This window comes from Lytechinus pictus, chromosome 2, assembly GCF_037042905.1.
Source record: "Lytechinus pictus isolate F3 Inbred chromosome 2, Lp3.0, whole genome shotgun sequence".
Lineage (NCBI taxonomy): Eukaryota > Metazoa > Echinodermata > Echinoidea > Temnopleuroida > Toxopneustidae > Lytechinus > Lytechinus pictus.
Genome location: NC_087246.1, coordinates 27,503,021 through 27,516,772, shown reverse-complemented (window position 1 = coordinate 27,516,772; position 13,752 = coordinate 27,503,021). Strand labels below are relative to the sequence as shown.

At 35.8% G+C, this 13,752-nt stretch overlaps 1 long non-coding RNA gene across 1 annotated transcript; it reads right to left on the bottom strand.

Annotated features, from left to right (window-relative positions):
• Positions 1-10,870: 10,870 nt before the first annotated feature.
• On the bottom strand, positions 10,871-13,035 carry LOC129258273 (uncharacterized). The gene is made up of 2 exons (XR_010296743.1): positions 11,833-13,035; positions 10,871-11,264 (listed from the first exon to the last, which is right to left on the bottom strand). It is a non-coding gene; the product is annotated as an uncharacterized LOC129258273 (long non-coding RNA).
• Between the last annotated feature and the right edge of the window lie 717 nt (positions 13,036-13,752).

Below are 13,752 nucleotides of genomic sequence, written 5' to 3'. Positions count from 1 at the left end.
ATACAGAATGACTATGCAGTGAATGAGCAGAAACATGTTAAATTGCAATTAAATAAATGCTCCTAATAAATGTATGTTCCAATGAATGTATAAGACATACAAATGCAATGAAAAATCTGAGAAAAATTAGATGATGATAATACAGGTAAATAAATGTTTACTAGTAACTGTTGAATTAGTCTCAAGGCGATTAAAAATAATCATCAATTTCATTATTACAAAGTACTTTCATAATCCTCTGTTTTCTCCCAATTTTTGAAATATTCATTTTTATTTCGAGGTTCTTGTTATTTCGTGGATTATAGCAAGTCGTTTCAAGCTGAGAATCTAGGTTTTTTTATCATACAAAAATGTCTTATTCTGGATTTGAAATGACAAACCCTCCTAATTTCGTAAGAAAGGTGCAATTTAATCACTTTCACCTATTCATTTGGGGAATACTAAGTGGGGATTATTAAGTGAATTCTGTTGGCCCATTGTGTCAATCGTTTGAATATATTATTTAAAAAAAATTTTAGTAACTCTATTTATTTTGTCTTCATTTGCATTGCTTATTTTCATCTGTTGTAAAAATAAATGAATGAATAAATAAATATTTGGTTTAATGAATAAAACAGTTAAAGGAGTATTCCAGGTTGAAAGTGATATGAGTTGAATAGATGAAGTTATATCAAACAAGATACTGAAAATCATCAAAATCGGACAAGGAATAACAAAGTTATGACATTTGAAACTTTAGAGTTATTATGGTAAAACAGTTCTATTCATGTCTTCATGAATAAATGAGGCTGCTGATGATGTCATATCCCAACTTACGTTTTTGTATTTTATGATATGAAATCATATTCAAATTTTGTCCACTGAGAATGAAAAAAATGGATTAACAACTGATTTAATGTGTAAGGTAATCATAGCTGCAAATTATTTCATTAGTAGGGAGGCATATCATTCAAGCATGCTTGAGAAAATCAAATAATTATGATTTTATGCAATAATATAAGAAAAAGGAAAGTGGGAACATACTGTATATCATAGCCCACTTGAATATTCATGACGGCGAACATATAACTGTTCACACAAAATGTCTTTGTTATTTGTAATCAGATTTTGATGAAATGTTTGACAGCATTTGCTTTGAATGTTATTTTTATTTTCAGCAGGGAATACCCTTTTAATGAATGGATTGATGAATGATGAATAAATAAGGAAATAGAATGTTCACCTTGTTGCTGGGACTACTTTATTGACAAACAAAAACATTGCTTTCTCAGGAGGGAGTTGAATCCTCTTTCTAATGATGTACATAAACTGAGCCACAGTCAGGTCGGATGGCACCAAGAACTGTCTCTTGTCAATGTCTTGAATTGTGGACTTTGGTGCTTTCTCCACTATAACCGGTCGACGGTCTGGGTATTTGTTTCGGGTTTGCGAAGATTCGGCTGACCGGGATTCTGGATCGTGGAGATCATTTTGAGATATGAAATAATCTATTTTTAGAATGAATTTAATTGAATTTACCATCCATGTAGTAAAAAAGGATTGAATGATGTCTCTATATACTTAAAGGCATTAATGAGCCTTCTGAGTTGGGAGGGGGGGGGGGGTAGCACTGAACCACCCCCCCCCCCCCAATCTTGTTAGGTTAAACACTTAAAGGAGAATGAAACTCTTGGAGCAAGTTAGCTTTTGTGAAAGCAGAAAAATCTAAGAAAACATCAACAAAAGTTTGAGTAAAATAGGACTAGCAATAGAAGAGTTATGAGCATTTGAATGTCGAGATCACTAATGCTATGGAGATCCTCCCATTGGCAATGCGACCAAGATCTATGATGTCACAGATGAACAACTCTCCCCTTTTGGACACTGAAAATATACCCCAAAACATCTCTTTTTGCTCATTCTAATCATATATGACAAACGATTCATCAATGATATAATGTTGTGAAACCTCTGTACTTGTCCTCTCATAAAGAGAACACCTCACCTTGTGATAGACTCTATAAAAGTGAGAATATAAGGGAAATAAGTACTAAAGTAATGAGGGAGTTGTACGTGTGTGACATCACAGATCTAGGTCGCATTGCCAATTGGAGGATCTACATGGAATTAGTGATCTCAATATTCAAATGCTCATAACTTTCTTATTATTCATTCAATCTTCCTCAAATTTTCAACAATATGTTTCTTTGATTTTTCTCTTTGATATGGATTCAGCTGGTTTCAAGGGTTTCATTCTCCTTTAACCTAGAGAATTCTGGGTCCTGTAACAGAAAGGTTAGCCATTGATTGTACGCTTGAATTTAGCGATCGATTGTACATTGTAGTCAATGGAATCAATCGTAGAAAATTGTTCTACGATCATTGCTAAGCTTTGTGTTACGGGCCCCTGTAGTTCGCATGGGCTTTGTGCAGGGACCATCTGGGCCCCGTCTTACAAAGAGTTACGATTGATCCAATCAATCATGACTCTGTGGAAATCCATTAGTGTCATAATTTTTTTCTACAGGGAATTTGCACAATCTCCTTAAAACAAAGAGAATCACACTGAATCTTCAAGAGAACGATAAATGTCTACATCACATTTATATTTTGAACAAATTTGCATTTTTAGATGTTGATGTTGCTGGCCGTCCATAGTTGTGATTGATCGGATCGATCGTGACTCTTTGTAAAACGGGCCCTGTTCTATTAAAGCAGTAAGCAACTGTTAGAAGTGAGGTTCATACTTTCATCATCACTTTGATGTAAAAAAATATGGTTAATTGGAAACAAGCTTCTAATCTCTAGTTTTAATTGTCTCTCATTTAGAAAGTCAAAATGGAATGTTGATAAAATCTTCAATTTTCAAACAAAAAATATATAGGAGCATATAATGAATAGATATGATCTCCTCAAATATGTTTCAATATATACACGTATACATCCTTTCCATTCCATTATAGATGTACTTGCAAGATCTTAGTTGATCATTGGACTGGTATATCAGGAGATTTTGCTGCACTAAAGATTTAAACATCTCACAAAGTTTTCTATTTTTTTTTGTACAGTATATAGGAATGATAAAAAAATATTTCAAAATGTTCATTGAAATTAGTGTAATCCACTTGTTTCAACATATTCAATGAATAAATATAAATGTTACTCATATATGTTATATAATAGGATTTATTGTTATTATCACTGACGAGATGTTCTTTATCCCTTCTGCTAGTATTTATATAAACTCTATTAGTAAGGATGAAAGCAGAAATAATAATGATAATAATAATCATCATCATGATAATAATGATGAGGATGATAATGATAATAATAACAATAATAATGATATATAGGCCTATAGAAAATAAAAACACCAATCATTTATTGTATGTTATTTCATCATTCAAACCAATTTGAAAATTCAATTTATGTGTCTTTTGTCTTTCTTGACTTTGGAAGCCAGAAGTCAGATCCATATACAGTAAGTATGCTATGGCTGAAGAAAATACCTTTTCTAGTACTATATCAATTATTAACAACACAATCAAGGATGTGAATGTCGATTTTCAAATTTAAACAGCAACATGAATCATGATTGAAAACGCTATTACAAAACACCAAACACAGGGGTGCACCGTTCAGTGTCAAAAAGAAAAAGCTGTTTATATGTCAATAATTGTCTTTAAATTTCCTGCTTTCATTAGCGCTGCTTTATTGCACAGTTTGACCCATCAAAGGTCAATTCTGGCACAGAGGCATGCTTGTGTAGGCTTCCACTGCGAGAGCAAATGTTATGTCGCATTCGCGATCTTGAAGTTCGTAAAATCTGAACTGACGGCGTTTCCAAATGTTTTTTTATGTCTAAATTTTCCTCTGAATCGTGATTTGAAAGACGATTACTCTTACGACCGGGATTGGAAGATATATATTGAACACACCCTTTGTTTCTCATTATATCGGCGTTTTGTAATAGCGTTTTCAATCATGATGCAAGTTCCTGTCTAAATTTGGAAACCAAGATTGAACACACGTACCCCAAGCTACTTTCTTTTACAGTATGTTTGCTTACCGAGGGAGTGCTCTTCTTTGAAAGCCCACTTCATCTTGACTCTTAACTTGAAATAACTTATGCGATGAAATGCCAGACGATTCTCTCCAGGGTAGGTTTTGCAGAAGAATATACACTGATTCTGTGCAAACAACTATTCAAACCCTGTTTTATATATACGTTCCTTGTACATGTAGTACTCGCTAACAACCAGCAATTAATCCACTGTAACTCCTACACCAGGTCCTTGTTTGTATGACACAGGTCAATGCACTCATTAGGTGTTTTCAGACCGCCTCGAAGTTCGCCAGTTCCAGGTATTCTCTGATCGGGAAATTTACCCCGATCAGAAAATACCAGGTATTTTGGCGGTGTGAAAGCAAACTACGCGTAATATCCCCGAAAGAAAATACCCGATAAATAGTAGGTACTTGGCGAAATTACGAGAACTTTCGCGGGGATTTTTCCAAGCTCGTGGGTATTTTGGCGGTCTGAAAGCAAATTACGGGAACTTTTAGCCCAGCGTGTCGTTGGGTGCGGCGCCGTGCATGGGTTGCTGCTGGGCTAGTGATTTTGAATTTCGCGCCTTGCTGCTTATCAGACCATACTGCGCATGCTCGTAACTTCAGGAACTTATCCCGAAGGGTATGTTTCAGGGCGGTGTGAATGCAGGAATAATTAATGGGTATTTTTCAGCCTAAAAAAGTTCTCGTAATTTAACGGGGATTCTTGTGATCGAGGCGGTTTGAAACCACCTATTGAGATGGAGCTTTGAAGTGAATAGGCCTTGTACATGTACATCACCGATCTCCGCTCCACTAACCAATAGTGGAGAGATCAGTGTTGTACATGCATGGTTACGCTGGTGGTCACATATGCTCTGACAATTCATGCTCAGATTCACAATTCATTGATAATCAATTATCCCTGCAAATGGTACCATTGCAATTACCAAAGTTTCATGCTTTCTTCAATTTCAAGAGTATATGGTTAACTTAGGAACAAGCTTCTAATGTTTTCATTTCTGATCAGTTAAAAAGTGAATATGGACTCTTGATACGATCACTTGTAGGTCCATGATTAAAATCATCATCAGTTTTAAGCAGAAATTACAGCTGGCGATTGATCCAATGTAACTTTACACCAGTATTGCTTACAGGCATGCCACAGGTCAATGCACTTTATCGACATGGATCTTAAAAATTTTGTGAATGAGATAATTCATGCGTGCTTGATTACAGTGCACGCTGTAGACCATGGTCTTATTTTTGTCTATTGATATTTTATTGATTTCATTGATGTAATGCCAGAGGCAAAAAACATTTCAACAAGCAATCTTCCAAACTGACTGGATCAATTGCAAAATCAATAAATCCTTGCGAATTATATTTCCTGACAAACTTGTTCACTAAATAAATTTGGGATTGTATTTTAGTGTGTAGAGGAGGTGCAATAGCTCAGTTGGTAGAGCGGGGGTTTGGGATTCCAGTGACCCGGGTTCGAATCCCACTTGGTGCACTAGTGCCCTTTGGTAAGGCATTTATCCTCATTACTAGGTCCCTCGGAGAGGACATTAACCCGTCGGTCCTCTGGTTGCTTGCTTACAAGCATTCGTGCTTTCCTAGCAATCAGGTAAAAAATCAACACCATAACCTGTCTTCAAAGTATTAGTAATAGGCCTACATGCGCTCATAGTTCTTCTTTTATTCATATATTTGAGGCCATCACTCTCTTTCTCTTTCCTATTTCCCATTTTCTAGTTAAAAAAAAAATAGTTCACTTACTGCAGTGAGGGAGGAGGGAACATGGATGTCTTTTCATAGTCTGACCTTAACTCAAGTGAAGGGTTTGCTCAGCAGACTAGTCTTTTCAAACAAAGATGTTCAATTCTCATTCCTGATATACACTAAGCTTATCAGTTGATTGTAGTGTTGAGTTTTTATTTGATTGCAGTGATCATTGTGCGGAGTTGATCATAAAAATCAGCAGTATGATCGATTACTAAGTCTTGTGTTACTGGGCCATTGTATATGTGCAGTTAACATCATGAGTGATGTACTGTGCTCCGTCACAGCAGTTATGTACCGGTACTCCTTGATTCCTCCCTTTAACACGAGCCTTATACACATAGTTGATCACGTCTGAATACTTTTATACTGACGTACGTCCCAATCATATTCTTGACATTTATTATCAAATTTTGCGTGATAGATTGGGATATTGAGCCTAAAAGCGGGGCAAGGTAACGGGACAGTCTCTTTCGTCTTCTAACAACCAATAACCCAAAATAGAATGCCTTTTTTTTTTTACCATTATTTATTTATAACCTTCATTTCATTCACACATCCAATAAAGTATGCAATTCAATTATCTATTAGTCTATTTACACACTATAATCAATTCATTTTTTTTTCGATTCAATCACAATCGGATAAAATATGAGATTATTTCTGAGGAAAAATGGAATGATAAGATCAAATATGGTACAATAACAAAAAACACCATATATATTATTGTCATAAAAACTGCACTTGTATGATATATAAACTAGAGTCTTTTAAACTTTCAGTACATAAATATCTTCTTCATAATTTCGATGCATTCATTACATATGTACATGATAAATGGGTATGCACATTACACAAATTTGGGAGTTTTTTCCTTCATACAAGAGATTTGGTAATTTAATGAGAGCCTGATCAAGTAAATCATTCATTTAAAAAATCATAAATTTTCATTGATATATATTATTTCATCTTCAAAGTGCATATTAAAAAAATTAGGGCGTTACATTTGTAAATTTTTAATTTGGGCCGGCAGGTATGATTAGAGGTCAAGCCCTGCATGCCCAGCAAAGGTTGACTTGAAAAGAAAAAAAATAAAACAAGCTTAGCACTGAAAATGTAATCAAAGTTCTATTTTGTCTATTTCATTATTTTTTGGGTAGATTTGAAAACCAAGAAGCTTTTGGTTCTGCATTTTCAAATTCACAATAGAAATTTTCAATCAATTAAATATAAAAAGCAGTAGCTTTCTTGTAACATCATCTTAGCCCGACAGTGTCATAATGGGGGGGGGGGGGTGATGGTATTCTATATTTGTACTTTTCATGCACATACTCCTGATTTGAAGTATATATAGTATCAGTAGTGTACGCAGGATTTGTAAATGGGGGGGGGGGGTGTTCGAATTGAATGAAAATTTGACCAAAAAAAGTTTTTCAAAAAATTGGGGGGGGGGGGGTGTGAACCCCTGCAACCCCCCTGCATATGCCCCTGTCACATCAATCACATGAATAATCCTGTAAATTGCTGAGAGACAGGGATGGGGCCATGGTATATTGATTGGGGTGGGGGGGGGGGCAAGACAACCCAAAGGGTGACATTTTTTCCCCTGTTCCTAGTTTTTCTACCAAACTTGAAAAATCATGGGGGTGCTGCCCCCTTCCCCCCCCAAAAAAAAAATTCTGCTTAACACAATACCAGTTACATGTACTATGAGATTGTTACAAAAAAAAATGAAAAATAAGCGTTATTTATCATTATACAGCTTAGATTTGAATTAAACCAAATCCTTTATTTCCACTAATTTATCAGGGCCCCGTAACACAAAGATTAGCGATTAATCACTAATTTTGAAGGATCAATTCTGATTGGTTCCTACCTAGTCAGTCTACTGAACAAAATGCATAATCGATAACCTTTGTTTAACAGGGCCATGCTGTTGGATTATCCTGTATACATGTTATCAGTTATCAAACCCTGATTGTCGGTACCCTCGCTTTATTACACAAAGTTTATTGTACGAGATCAGCTCTGCACTAAACCTGGCATGGAATGTTGGCATTATTATCATGTCAAATTGGCAATCACAATGTAAAAAATATATTTTCTATTATACATGTACCTAAATGTACCCTACTGTTCATGTATCATTAAACCAAGTACATAAAGAAAGATGGGGTGGGGAGGGGGGGGGGTGAGATGAAAGAGTAGAGAGAGAGAGAAAGGAGAAAGAGGGTGAACAAGTGGGATAAGAGGGGAGCACCAAATGATTGTAAAAAAAAAAAAAGGTTTCTGATATACATTATAAATGTGCACCATGAATGAAATTAGGCAATATTTAAAAAGCAACATTATAGCAACCGAATGTAAATATGAACATCATTATTCTGCAAGCAACACATTCCAATCATTTTCAAAAGTTATATTACAAAGAAAGCAATAATTACATGTGAGAAACTTGCCTAAATGTAAAATGCACAAAAAAATTGAAATGTGAAAGTCCAAAAAAAAAACTACAAATATTTGCAATCAATAAAAAAAAAGGCACTGTTAAGCTGAACATATTTGTGACTAGCTGTCTCATAATGCTACATATCCTTGACAAATGAGAAATATATCTGGGGGTCCGTAACACAAAGCTTAGAAATCATTGTAGCATATTTTTACAATTGATTGCATTATCTACAATGTACAATTGATCGTGAAAATCAAGCATACGATTAATTGCTAACCTTTGTGTTATGGGACCCTGGTTACATGTTAGTACATAAGAGGAAATTACCAATATTTCTGCATCTAAAACATCTAAGGGTGGTGTTACACATACGGCCCTGGAGGTGACTCGACATGTGCAACACCACCAGTTTTAAAAGCCGGACTGAGGCCAGCTTGGACCAAGTCCACCTCTGGATGTGTTCTGAAAATGGCATCACACCGGCTGATTCAAAGCTTCCTAGGAATGGTTGGGATGTAATACCTCGGTCACATTTGCTCTACGGCAACATTTTTTTTGTACCAGCTCGATAAGGTGGTTTGAATAAAAATGAATAAAATGGCTGTTTTCAACTCGCTATAGAGCAAATGTGCCGAGGTATTAATTTGGTTTAGTTACTTGCTTCTTTTTATCGACAAGAAAACAATTGATTACGTGAGCAGGTGGTCGTACAGGCAAGTTCCTGTAGTGTAAATACTTATTTCAACGGAGAATATTAAACGAAACCTACAAACAAGCAGACAAATGATACTTCAACACAGGTGGCCTCTTTAAATCAGCTCTGATTGTAGCAATGTTTTGACTAGCATATTATCAGCACAGGCTGCAGCTTTTGTCTGAATTTGCCTTTATACATGTCTGTTGCTGTTACGTGAAATTTTAGCAGTGCTCTGATATGGAAGTGTATGAACCACCACCTACATGTACATGTACACATTTTGGTCTGCATGTGTTGTCTTTTTATTCCAAAAATGTCCGGTGGCAGTTTTTTGGTTACGAAAACACCTGCACAAATTCCTAGTCGATAAAAATAAGCAAAAAACGTAAGAGACCAGACTTTAATAGTCTGCAGGTACAGACCCTTGGTTCTTGCAATTTGCATAGTGCACAATGCAGAGTCTGAAGTAGTGAGACTAGATTCCCTATAGACACAGACATAGGCCTGTATTCTGAAGTCAGGTTAACTTAGACCATGGTCCAACTCTGTGCTAAAATTATGGGAAGCCAAAAGTGTATTTTTTTTAAATTAAGTTGTATGTTTCTTATGTTTAGTATGCTCTTTTCTGATTCATCGATGGTGAACACAATTATCTATTTATACTTCCTAGACAATAATGAATGCTTTGAGAGCCAAATGTGCTGAAATATGATATCTTTACTGTTAGTGATTGATGTAACAATTGGCAATCAATACTTAAACCACAACTTTTAACCTGAGTTTAAGTTAAACCCGACTTCAGAATACGGGCCAGAGAGTTTGGAGTCTAGTCTTAACTCTTATGGGGTGTTGCAAGAAACTTGCGATTGAACGCAAATCGAACGCAACTCCCAAAATTGAGCGTAAGTCCTCCGATTAAACGCAAATCTGCAATTGAACGCAAGTTACGTTCAATCCTGTTGCAAGAAGAAGTTGCGTTTGATCAATTGAACGTAGATCAAGCGCAAGCTTTGCAATTGATTGCAAATCAAACGTAACTTATGTAAGATTTTGGAGGATGCGCAAAATTTGCGTTCGATTTACGTTCAATTGATTGTCCATAGGCTTGTGTACTAAAAATTCTGCAAAATTTTTTGTTGTTGTTGTTGTTGTTGAAAACTTGTGTAAATTATGCCATTTTCAATTTTCCATGGGTTTTTTTCTAAAAAAACTTGAAATAATGTTATTTTCAATCTTTATAAGCCTCTTCAGCAATTATGCCATTATTTTCACACAATTTCAGTACATTCTCTCCTAATATCATTATAAAGTGTGTCAATAACCAAAAATATTCTGCTCTTGTTATCAGAGGTCATGGAATATTCAAATTGTGATTTCTGAAATAATTTGTATGAAGAAATGTTGAAGAAATAATAACTCTCCATAGGCACAAAAGCCACTCTTTATTAAAAACACTTCATGCACTGGCAAATGCTTATCAATATATCTGAGCGTTTGCAGTAAATACAACTCAGAATATGTTTTGCAAGAGCACTAAATTGCTTAAATGCTTTCATTCATACATATCATAATGAATAACATGCCCAATTAAGTTATTTTAGTTTGATTTTCAAATAAAACATACATTTCAGGAGATTGCTACACTTCAAAATCTGAAGCTCTCTTGTTTCTCTCTCTTTAATCATGAGATTGCATCGTAGATATATATCACACTTGCATACAGGGATGAGGTCGAGGCTGATTCTTCAGAGTCATGAGGCAGCTTGAGAGAACTTCCCATAGATTCTGTACAGTGACTCGGACCAAGGCCAGCAAAATGTTGCCTCGAGGTCAGCATTGACTACATCCCTGCTTGGACTTGAAAAGATCCATTGATCTGTGCACAAAAAAGAACACTGCTCAAGACATTCATTATTGATGGACCTTTAATTTTCATTTTTCAATGTTTCTTGCTCTCGAGGAATTACTTCTGAGATTCAGTTATATGAAATAAAAATTTAATATCATCTTCATCAAGTGTTTCACCACAGAATGTCTTGTTTGAAATTGATGTGTCTCATGCAGAAGACCACAGTCCTTAAGGTTGGCATGAAGAATCCATAGAAGTCCAGTCAGGAAAGCCACAATCGTCTCTGCTTGAAGGAACAAATCTGGTTTCCAGAAGCAGTCTAATTTGAGATAAATTTGGAGAGCTCCATGGAGTGAAGTTTTTAAACAAGCAACGCCCTCATTCTGAAGTCCACTCTTATAATGATGTTACTACAGACAGGAGCAGCTCTGAATTCAGTTCTGATAATCAACCTGTTCATAAAAAATAATAATATGGGAAATAATGCAAGCCCATAACTATACATACATGTAGCTTGGGTTAGTTCAAATTTTGTCCTTTCAGTGCAAGAACGCCCTTAGCAAAACATTTTTGTGCACCCATCGGTGCAGAAATGCCCCTATGTCTGCTGGTAAGGGCCTTGTTTGCACCCAAATGATGATATGATAGAGGGATAGTGGCTTACTCCTGAGACCATAGTAATTGGCAATTTGCCATGATGTAATATAAAAAAAGTGTGAACTGATTGTTTTTCCCCAAATAAAAGAATCATGGAAATTAAAATATGTAATAAATTAAATCAATGTAAGCAAAATACACACTTTCATACAGTACACCTTGGATGAGCACAACCACCCCATCCCCTCCCCCCATCAATGGGATGTCTTCATTGCTGAGAAGTCCAGTCAAGATAGAGATTTGTGTTAGCCTTTTTCATTTTGCATTATCCTTGGGTCAATGTGTACAGTTTTCACCCCCATCCGCATTACGATCATGGTGAATTATTAATAATAATACAGTTTACAATTACATGTAACCTACCATTCAAGAGTTGATAAAATGAATCAATCAGCTGGTTGGAAGAACACACATTGTAGCAGACACAGTTATGGTGGTTCTGAGGTTCCAGACTTCTTTGTCATAACTGTAGTAAGCAATTAAAAGCAAAAAGCAAAGAGATAAAACATATTCATGAAATTAATATACAAGCTCAGTTGCCAGTGTGTTAATCATTATAGTAGTCCAAGGGTGTTTTGATTAAAGTCACTTCTGGCCTAAGGAGGGGCACTATGGTTCCTCAGCCATGGGCGGCGCAATTAAAAAAATTATGAAATCATACCTTTTGCTTTAATTTACTAAAAAAGCTCGTAATAGAATGCCAAACTTTGGTGTACATATTCCTTTCTGGAGCAATCCTAACAACTGTACTGTAAAAAATCTGGTATCAAAATAAATTTCTTTCAATTCATGTTTTTTTTTTAATATTTTTTCTTAACTTCTTAATTTTTTTTTTATTGTTATTTTCAAGACAAAGTTCATCAGTGACATTAAATTACTATTGTCAATAAAAAAAAATTACCCAGTTATGAATATTGACTTTGTACATGTAATCATGTTTTTGTCTGACATGTACTTAAACAAACATGATGTTGCAAAATTTCCTGACCCTGTACCTGGGAATGGCAAATTTAGTATCAAAAGTTGTGTGAGACTTGAAAGTAAAACGTCAGTCAGCGGTGCGGGAATAAAATTTTGAGTGGCAGATTTATTCTGAAAAATGTCAAGGGGGACCATATGCCATATGCCCCCCCCCCAAGAATTGTGCTTGATGTAAAAGGATGTAAAAAAAAAATCATGATTATGCATTCAATATTAATAATGATGCACCATATGAGACACCCTTTAACTGAAAGCACCTGGAAAAGCATTGTAATCATCCATTTAACAATTTAAAGTGAAAAAAAATCTGTCATCTATATAGCACCTCATGTGCTTGCATAAAAATCAAGAGTCAGCTACATAGTAGCCCGGGGGGGGGGGGGTACTCACGAGATAAGGCATATGGAGATATGCCACAGGAATGGGTCGCCTTTTTTGAAGAAATCCCTAAACATGGCGTATGGGTCCATATTCTACTCCAATGTCTTAGGTGCAAATACAAAATGACCTTACATTTTGGGCGATAACCTTTTTTTTTTTTTTGCTTGTCAAGTTTTTCCAGGCGAAAATGTGCCCCCCCCCCCCTTTTGGAAATCCTGGATCCGCCCCTGTAATGAATCCCTAATAATGGGTACCTTTTTAGCCAAAATGACCTGTAAATATGGGTACGGGTTTCGAACTTACAGCCGCACACCTTTGTCCAAACCAAATCTAAGTACCTCCCCCTGGCATAGTAGATCTACATATTAAATCTAAAAAATAAATGTATTTACATGTATATCTTTTTATATTTATATGAGATGGATATTAAAAATGTGACTCATACGGCACATCATTACAAATCAACGACACAAATACTGTCCTTGCAAAGAACCTCTTGTGCAATCTGCCCGTAAGAAATTTAAAAAGAGCCCTGGGCAGGCAACATCCTATTCAATGTCAAAACTTCCCCAAGAATGTGGCAGATGTGGACAATAGATTCTGAAAAGTAGCCCAATACATGTAGACCCCCTATACCTTTGTTTCTTTTTCTTGTCTGGCGAGATATACGGAGTCTGGAGAACCCCCCCCCAAAAAAAAAATAATAATAATAATAATAAATAATTTTTTTTTTAATCCTCCAAAGACAAAAGTCGAAACAGCAAAATTTTCACTTTATCCCAGGCCAGGCCAAGGAAAGTCATAAAAAGGGAGGTTAACGGTAGACTACCTCGAGCGAAGTTCGTGCAGGCTCCACTCCACTTCACTACCGCTACACTACGCTCCACCTACCCGAACTTCGAGACCGTGAACTCTATCTGA